Here is a 10,554-nt window from a genome sequence, read left to right on the forward strand (position 1 = left end):
CGTACACGCTTCTCACCTCCTTGCTAAGGCTGCTGAGGAAGGTGTCTTTATGGATTGATTTTTATATTAGCTGTTTTATGGGACAGGTCCCACAAGCACTAAAACGCAGTGGGAAGACAGAGAACATTTGGTGTGAACGTTATATAAATGTTTGTAACCATACAGTCAACATATTGCACCTAGAGCACAAGAAATTAATTTTGTTTCTAACCACTGGAATTGAATAACTAGGCCTTGCTCAGTCTAGGTGTTTTATAGGTTTAAAATCCAGTATTGTCCAGTAGCAAAGTTCTGTGTGTCTGCAAGTAGGGTCAACAATGTGATTTAGACTTTGTTTAAAGCTGCTGTGGCATGCGCAGCCAGCAGAGCTGGAATCTGGCAGTCCTGCTAAGTTTCTCCTAAGAGCAACCTGGCAAATTAGGTACACCAAAGGCAACTCAGGCTTAGAGGTAGCACAGGGATAAAATGCATCAGTGGCCGTTGGGTGCTTAACAGCACAATGGAAATGCTAGGCTCAGAGCCTTTATTGGGTTGTTCCTGTAAATGCAAGATCAAGTTCAGAGGTTGTCAACTTACGTGAGAAGTTTCCCAGGCCAGAAACTCATCTGCTCTTACCACCTTTAAACAAAACTGTAGGTACTTCTCATTGATCACAATAGGCGTCACTGCATTGCCTTTGATAAATAACTATGGGTTTTGTGAACTTTTATGGTCTCTCATCCTCTCATCTTCTTGGGAATTATGCCTCACTGTGTTAGCCCACAATTTTTTTTTCTATAAAGCGATGGTTTTGTCACAAGGATGCACAGAGGCACAAATACCTGCTGCTGAAAGGAGACAGGAACCTTGCTGAGTTTATTGCCCTCTGAAAAGAATACACACCATTCCCATCTTCACAAGTAAGTTCAACTTATCCACAAAATAATAAAAATCATACCCCCTCAAATACCAGCCTTATGTACAAGTGACTCACTGACTCCAGTCAGCAATTTTATACTTCCTGCAGCTGTAGAGTTTGTGCTGCTCAAATATAGCATCTCTGGTACATATATAATGAAGTACACATTGTGAGGAGTTTTTCAGTACAATCAAATTTGGGATGAAGGATTTGTCAGACCTTTGCTCATACTACTCTCAATAGGAATTTGTATCCTGTGTAGACTTTAGAAAAGAACAGCCTGCTGCTCTATGCTACAGTGCTACAACTCTACCTCAGGATCAAGAATATAAGAGAATAATTTCTTTTTCCTCTCTTACATTGAGCCTGGTAATCAATGGGAAGCAAAGCAGAATCAATTGTAATCGATCAGTTAGGTTTTTAAATAATTGGCATTCACTCCAGTATCTCAACAAAATAACAACTGGTGTTTGGGGTTTGGCATTTTCCAGCTCTTTTTACCAAGCGCATGGCAGCTGCTGTGATGCAGGAGATGCCCCCAGGGTACACGGCACAGCTCCCCACACACATCCCAGTGCTACAAATGAAACTCAGACAGGTAGGAACAGTGCGATGCAGCATGAGAGCATGTTTTAGGAGTGCTCTGCTCAGTGCAGAGCAGTGGTCAGATTCACCTTCAGATGCTGTAGGTTCTGTTCCTTTGAATTGTTCCTACTAATTCTAGCACTGTGATGAAGCCAGCCTAGCTGCAGCACCAGGCCTGGTATGAATGCAGAGGTCTAAAATACTGACAATGACACTGTAGTTTATCTCACACGATCTACATTTTTGTAGAATCCTGCAGAGCACACTAAAAGTGCTAACAGCACCAGCGAGAGCAACAAGATTATAACTGTAGAATATATCTTACTGGTGTAAAAATATGGACCAAGTAGCGCTGGATGTACGCACACCTATTCTGCAAGGAGCAGAGGAGACATTGATGGCCTTTTGCACTCTATAAACCTCTCCTCAGGCTTTGTGGGGTGGATTTGTACATGGATGCAGCTGTCCCATTTCTGGCCCCTGTGTGCCTATAATCACTATTGAGACGTTCATTCAGCATTCAATCAGGTAGAATTGCTGGTACGTTTTTTTAAATACCATCTCATGTTAGGTGACTTCCACTCCAAGAGCTAATCAGGATGACTCTTGATCTTCTGAGACCTGATTAGGAACTCTTTGGCTGTCAGTGCTGCATGCTTTCCATAGATGTCTCTGTGTAGTTGCTCCTAGGCTTATGTGACAGCCAGCTGGGACTTCCAAAATGCTCTGCCTAAGATCTTTCTAGGATCTAGTCCTTCATCTCTCTCTCTTTTGGTTTCCCAACTCTGAAATAGTTAGGAAACCTGTGCTGTGACATAAAAACATTACAGGTTGTGAGGTGCCCAAGTTTGTCTGTGTCTCCAAGCTATTGCTGGCAGCATGCGGTCCTGGGGACTCACCACATGCTTAGCTCTTGGAGAGGAAAAAGAAGAGTACCCATGGAAGACCTGAAGTCTGCCACTGTACACAGTGCTGCTGTAAATCTCAATTGCTTGCTGCCTGCCTATTTACCCAAAAGTATGGGAAAACGTATACCTGAGACATTTAATACTGGTAAGAAAGAATTCCGGATCTTGCATTGTGGAAAGTGATTCTTAATTGACTTTCTGATATTGTGCCTGAATTTATGTTGTTTGGCACTTACTATACATGCCATTTTTTTATTGGGTAAATATGACAGAAGCATATTGATCACCTGTCCTAAGTGCTTAATCAAACTCTATTATCCTACTAACCACAAACTAGCTAACAGAAAGTTGCTGCCTCAAAATGTTACTAACTATGGATTGGACTTGAATAAAGAAAGTAATCATTCATGCTCTTTTCCTTGGGTGTGATAGAAGCCTCTGCTTCCTGGAACCAAAATATTTTCATACTTCGCTATTAAGTTTCATTGTAGTTTTGTCTACTTTTATGTAAAGTATACTGATTTATTAGAAAGCTCAGTCCACAGTAAACTGATAATTGGATGCTGTTGAAAGAATGAGTTTCATTGATCTAGTCAATGACCACAGACATTACTGAAGTAAACCTCTTAACAGTGCTGGAGCGTATTTTGGCCACAATCAATTTTTGTGAATCTTCCTTTGTAGTTTTTTGTGTTATTTGGCACTATCTGCATTGATTTAAACCTGGAGCAGATTTAATGTATAAAATTTATCTTGACAGAAAGTTTCATTATTTTTCAGTCAATGCAAACATCTTGTTCTTTATTACATATTAAAAATCTGTTGTGACAAGCTGCAAGTAACCTGTGGGTACCTGTTGCATCAGTATGCATGTGCCATAGACAGAAAAAGGATCGTATTCAGAGAGCCGGGATTCAAATAAATGACATATTGCATTTGCTGGTGTTGAACAGAATATTTTGTAATATCTGGTGTGAGGTAAAAGCCAGAGTTCTACAACTCTGCTTTTGTTAAACAACATGAGTTTCAAGCGAAGTACATTCTTTAGGTGATTTCAGGAACAGAGCCTGATTCTTCCCTCCCCTGTGAACCCATATGTGGCTCAACACAAATGCAGCCATTTTAGCATTAAACTCCATTGACTCTCTGACAGGACAAACCAAAAGATGAGAGCTGATACATAGAAATACAGGAACACTGAAAAATACTTTCTTACATTTTCAAAGACATTTGAGTGCTAATGTTTTCAGGTGGATCATCAGAATGTTTTAACTGTAGTTAATGCTTAGAAATCTGAGCAGAGAATTGTGGTTTAATTTTAATCTAAAAGACCATTAATACTAATGTTGTTTTTAAAAGCACTTCAGATGAGATGCTTAAGTTAACAACACCTCCAGGGAGGTTTGCACTCAGTGTGGAGGCATCTGATTTGCGGGTGAGTTCTGAGGATTTTATATATATAATATTTGAAATATTGTTGCTGATGAACTAGATATACTTTCTGAGTCCCTCGATTTTATTTATGTTGCATTATGTAGTAAGTGAATTAATAAGAATTAATAAGTGGTGAATAAGCCTTAGTCATATTCTGATAGAGATCAGGTTCCAATTTTATAATCAAATGCACACTACCTAGTTTGTGGCTGTTTCGCTTCTGGTAGTAGCTGCTTCTCATCTCATGCTTCTTGGCTGGTGTAAAAGCATGTCAGTTTACAAATAGTTGCATTTGCACGAAATTTATTCCTGGGGAAAAAAACCAACTGTCATTAGGAATTATAAATATTTGGTTTTATGAAATGCAAAATCAGAAATATCTTTGATTAGGCAGTCAGTGCTGGATCTTTCTATTTTTAATATACAAGAGAGAGGAAATATTTGTGGGGTAGAAGTTCCAGGATTTAGTTAAATGCACTAATATCTAAAGACAATTATTCAGCAACCTGAAAAGTTTTAAATGTCTTTCCTGAGTAGCGTGAATTACAACCATTTCTGGGGAAAATTGCTGCCATCTTGTTGCTGATTTGTGGGCTGACTCTGAAGATGAGCCTCAGGCTGGTAGCGTTGTTTGGATTGTTTTCAAAACCAAAACAATTTGTGTAAACAACCTGAAGCCCTTTAAACAGAGACCCGAACATTGCAATGCAAGTGGGAATGACTTTGCCTGATGCAGAAAATCTTTATAAGAAGGTGCATTATATGGCTGGGAGGTTTCGGAAGGGGAAATCCAGCCCTGCCTGCAGAGCAACAGTGCTTTGCCATCACCAGGATCACTCTGAACCTCTTTGGGCCCTTTATGTGACTCATCAGTCTGAGATGGAACAGCTGGATCTGCTGAGCCGCTGACTCGGAATCCCTAACCCTGTCTACGCTAGCACAAAATTAGACCTCTGTGCTTGACAGTGGTGAAAGCAAAGTTCTGAGAAAACCTAAAATATTTACAAGATTTTAAGTTCTTTTTCTGTGTAAAGGACAACTGAAAGTGAGCAGAAGAAAGCAGTGTTTTAACTTTCTAATATTCCAAAAGCAGAATTAATAGAAAGGTCATTGAATGGTTGTTCTATGTGTCTGTAGACAGGAGATAATCACAGGAGGTACAAGTGCCCATTCAGTGGGAGTGGACTTTGCAAGAGATTTGGTAGTGGAGGAGGAGTTAATTTCCCTGGTAACCTAAGTGAGATAACATAGTTTCATCTTTTTCAGAAAATTAAGGGTAAATTATCTGGCTCAATAGCTCTCACTGACTACATTTAGATAAGCATTTTGTGTGTTTATTAAGTTGTTTATTTGTTATAATAATACTAGCGATCTAATAAAGATAAGAATTTAGATGGAAGTCAACAAACTTCGCATTATGCAGCTGGCTCATTTAAAGCAGTGAGAATAAATTAAATGATAAAATGCACTCTCTTGTTTGATTAAGAGTCCAAAATTAGTCATTGTGGAAGAGAAATGTTTCAAATTGTAAGAAGCAGCTCTCATTCTCTGTGCAAAGAGATAGACATACATGTGCAGTGAATGGTCTAACATTTCGTTGCACTATTGCATTATTTTTAAAGAAAGAGAGGACTGGAAAGGGCACATGTTTCATGAGCAAGACCGTAAATGGCACGTAATGAAAGAAGCACGGTCCACTTTTGGGAAAGGATATTAGTTAGAATAGCTGCAGTGTTATACAGGGTAACAATTTATCTTGCTGCAGAAAGATGTCTGGAATTTCACACAGTAGAAATAGGAGAATTTTCCACTCTGCCTTTGAATTCCGTATAGAATAAATATCTGTTCATTACCCTGTATCTGCATGCATACACAGTGAACTCTGAAGCCTGACTGTCAGAGAGGAAGAGATTAGTCTATGTCTGTTAAACAGTGAACACCTCTAAGTGCTTTTATGTTCTTGTATCTTAAAAGCTCAGTCTGCCCTTGTATATGCAATCTGCAGCGTGGTGTATCATCAAAAGAAAAGCTACTGAGTTTGTGCATGCATGTGTAGTAATTGATTTTTTCCAAGGTACTTGCCTGGGTGCAGTATTGCATATTTTGAGGGCAAGATCAAATCATAAAATAGTATTGAGGAGTAAGCCACTGCAAATATGGTAGTGATAACAGGAGCACAAGTGACAACCAGATTTTGAATGTAGAGATTTTAAATCAGTGCTCTTCCTGGGAAATCAAGATAAACTTCAGTGATAGAAAGGTCTGGGGAAACAATTGTGCCAGAAAAAGAAAAGGCCTAGGTACTGTCCTTTCTCTTAAAACAAACTGTAATAGCTATCAAGAGTGAAACCCTGGCCCTACCAGAAAGTGGGCTTCTTAGGGCCTTGCCAGGGTTTGATAGCCTGCTGCTTCTCTGGCAGGATTACCCACTGTGAGCCATCTACTGGGACCTATAATTGCAAACAGTGAAAATATTCCGTCAAGACTTGACAGTTTAGGAGAATGCAAACATTTGGACTGAGCAGATGACATATGAGAAGAGGCTGAGAGAGCTGGGTTTCTTCAGCCTGGAGAAGAGATGACTAAGGAGAGCTCCATTTTCTGCTTTCATCTCCTGTGGTTAGTTATAGAATAGATGAAGCCAGACTCTTCTTGGAGGTGCACAGCAGAAAAACCAGAGGCAGCGGACCCAAGTTGAAACAAGGGAAATTCCTCTGAAGCATAGGGATTCTTCATAAGGAGATTGATTTAGCACTGGAACAGGTTGCCCAGAAAGGCTCTGCAATCTCCATCCTTGGAGATATTAAAAAGTCAGCTATACAAGACCCTAAGAAAACTGATCTAGCTTTAAAGTTAGCCCTCCTTTGAGCAGTGATTGGACCCCATGGCCTCCTAGGGTCCCTTCCAACATAAACTAACTTTTAAAAGAAAAAAAAAAGAAAAAGCAAGCATAGAGCTCTTTGCATGGCCAGTCAAAAGCTCCCAAAAAAGGGGATACATACATACCTACAGTGTATGCTTTTTGGGGCAGGAATTCACTTTTCAATTGGGTTTGGAGAGCATCAGTAGCAGTGGGATTCTCATCCTTGGCTAGGGCTTTTCTGAGCTATAGCAATACAAATACCAGAAAAGACAGTTGACTCCATAGGATGAAAAAATTGATGAAAAATTTTAGCAAATATCTAAGCTGTAGGATATCTGATAATAGGAACAGAGATGCCACCAAAGTCATGCCCTTAGATGGAGGGGGAGGTAGACTGACAAATCAAAAGATAGTGCTTTTTCAGAGACTTGGCCAAACATGTGATGAGTCTGTGACTGTCGGGGACAGAGAACAAATGTGCTGACTGGACTGTGACAGGCAGTTTGGATGTCTCGTGAAGTGATTTGACATCTTCTTTGTGATTTTGGTAGTGTAGATGGCTTTGATCAAAGCATATGGCCCTCCCATGCATCTTTAAAGGCAGCGTGGCTTGTCCCAACTAAAATTTGGTCACTCTTGGACTAAGGGAATGCTTACTATGGAAACAAAAGTACAGCCAAGTATTATCCATCTCACTACAAAACAGTATCCTTGCCTGAAGAAAAGTGACAGATGGCTTACCATGCGTAGCCCTGTAATTCACAACCTGCTTTATGTGGACCTCCTGGCTATTGCTTTCTTCCTTCCCTCATTTCCATTTCCATTCCCACTCCCACCATCCCTTGGGCCTTTGCCATCACCCTCCCACTCTCTCCCCATTCCTATATTGTCGCCTCTCTCCCACAGCACTGCTGCTGCTCCATTCCTGAGCTTTTCTTGTAGGCAGAAGCTGAACCGCAGGCCTAGGGGAATGTCTGCCAGCACAAGGTGGTGGGGAAAGCCACTGCAGTGCTGCTCCTCTTTATCCATATTCTTGTTAGCATTACGTACCTCAGCTGCAGGGAAGTGCTCTTATAGCCTATTATGGCTGGATGTGTGGATGTTTTTCACCCCAAAACATTATTTTGTTTAAATGATGAGGGAGAGAGAATACGTAAAATGTTTTCTTTATTTACATAGGACACTCCAGGGCAAGTTTCACGCAGTTCCTTAGCTGGGATTTATTTTGATTGTTGCAATACAAAGCTTACCTGGCTGTACGTGTACTGTCAGAGTGTTTGTGTACATTTCAAGGAAGGGAATCTGGTTTGGATAAACACAGAATCCTCCTGAATCTATATCCAAATAGAAAATTTTTCAAGTCCAGTAAAACTTGCTGAATTCTTCCAGCATTTAGTTGCAGTGGAGGTCAGAAGTACTGAAGATGAAGCACCGGAGAAATGAATCATGCATCGCTCCTGGAGTGACAGGAAGAAGGAAGTCCGATCTCTCCATCTCTTCTTGAACCTCCCCACCTAAGGGATATAGACCACAGAGGTCGTGTAAAGTTCAAATGCAGATGTGTCCAAACTGGATTTCCTGAGATCCAGTCACATTCAAATGTACACAATTCCCCCTCTGAGTGCTTTTCACCTGCCTTCCTTAATTACTTCAGTGACTGCTACTGTGATTATTGCCTGTGGTTGCTTATGAATGGCCTGGGTTGGTCGGTGCGTGTGTTTCTGGACAGGGATGTCGGCACATTTGAATGGATGCTGGCACCAGCTTGGAAATGTTACCACTCGGTTCAGTGGAAAATGTGAAATTCGGAGGGAGCTGTGGCCTGCTGCCATTTGCAGGCTGTAACGACAAGGGGTGTTGCGAAAGGACACGTATCATGCACGCAGAGGCTCAGACTGTAAAACAGGTTTGGGAGAAAGTGCAGCTCCACTTTTACTTTCTGCTCCCATTGTGGCACACATTGGGCAGCAGCCTTTGGTCTTTTGAAAGCCTCCTGATTGCCTTTCTCCTTAAATAGCCCTGCATGGCAATAGAAACTGAGTGGCTCTATTACACAGGCTGGGAGATTTGTGCAAGTTTCCCTTAAGTTGTAAAAAGTTTTAATTTTATGAACTTAAGGACGGCTGTAGTTGAAGACTTTAAAGTTTCAGGTCACTCTTAAGATTAGGTTTTGAGAATTAAAATGAAAACTAAGCTTTGAACCAAAACTCTGCACCAGTTTTTTTTGCTTTGAATAAAAGCAGATCGTTCCAAAAACTTGCCCAACATGTAGCAAGCTTTGTAAGTACCTTCCAGTCAAATATTCTACCACTAGTAACCTAGAAACATAAAAAGATATGCAAATGGCAAATGTTGGTAATGATTTAAAGGCAAATACAGTTCCAATACAAATGGGGAGGCTGAGGGTAAGGGCTAAAAATCTGTTATGGTTTATATTGCTGTAGTTGCCGGATTGTTACATTCTTTTGATTTTTAGATGAGGTCTGCAGATCAGGGGGAACTGCTCAAAATGGGTAAAGTTTCTTAACAATTTAAATCAGGCTGAGACCCAATCTTAATAAAATGGAGTCAATCTTAAAAACAAACAAACAAACATCAACCCTGACATAAGTAACTAGTTTTAATTTCAGCTGTTTTTAACTTTTCTTCTCAAGGAAGAACTTGATTTTAGTTGAAGATTAAGTTTAAACCTGTTGCTATATGGAGAAAATAGCCTTTATAGTATTTGTGGGGTTTTTGGGTGGGTGCCTTGCTTGGCTAATCATGAGGATGAATTACTTACAGATTTAGGGACCATCCCCGGGGGAAAGTCTAGGCTAACTTTGCAGAGGAGATACATTTGGTGCGAAAAAGTTTCTCTCAGCTTTGCTGTGTGAGATGACCTACTGATTCAGCTGGACTATTGAAAGGGGGAAGATGTACTTACTGAGGACTAAGACTTGCTAAATTGGCCGAAATTACTTCTTTAAAATGTATATGTAAGGGGAGGGAGAGAAGGAGAGAAGTAACAAAGTACAGTGGGGCTTGTAGAAAAGAAGAAATGTGTTGTGAACTTGTTAAGTGAGACTAAGCAGGATAGGGAAGGTCAGCCTGTGGCTTGAAGCAAAGGGCAAGCATTAAAAGGAAATGCTACTGAAGAGTGAGATGAGAAGGAGTGTTTGAAAGCAAAGAATTAGAGACCATGGAGTGCTGGTGCAGTAGAAGGCATTGCTTTCTGAACGCTTTTTACTGGAAAAGCACAATTTTGTTTTTAGGAAGATCATGGTTTATGATCAGTCAGTGGCAACACATGGTACACTAATGCAGAAAGCAGTGGAAAAATCATATTGCATCAAGTTTGTAAAATTTATTCCTGTTGAAATTTGATTCAAGGGATACTTCTCATTCTGGCAGCTAGGTGCCATGAAGTAGGGTCTAGCTATCAAGGGTCTGGGGTTTCCAGGGACAAGGAGGAGCTGATATCATCAGAAGAATTTCAGGAACGATTTGTGGAAGATTTCTTCTTGATTAAAAAAACCCAGAGCTGTGTATCAACTATTTTGAAGAGGGCTGTATTTCAGGTTATGTATTTGCAGCAGAAATTGGGGATTGGCAGCATTCAGTGCCACTGTGGAGATAGAGGTCTATACCAGGGCTTGTGGTGTCTGACTATGTAAAATCACTAGCCACTGTTTGATAAAGCAAAAAGACAAAATGTGACTGGTGGTGTTTTTCTGAGGCTAAATAATGTTTTCTTTTCAACTGTATTTTCAGTACATGGGCCTAATACTTCTTACACCTAACACTGCTGTAATAATGTGCTTCCTGGGGCATTCTTTTCTGCAACTTGGTCAGAGCAAACTGGCAAGAACTTTTAGTGTATGTAA

The sequence above is a fragment of the Gavia stellata genome, chromosome 6 (assembly GCF_030936135.1).
Source record: "Gavia stellata isolate bGavSte3 chromosome 6, bGavSte3.hap2, whole genome shotgun sequence".
Taxonomy (NCBI): Eukaryota; Metazoa; Chordata; class Aves; order Gaviiformes; family Gaviidae; genus Gavia; species Gavia stellata.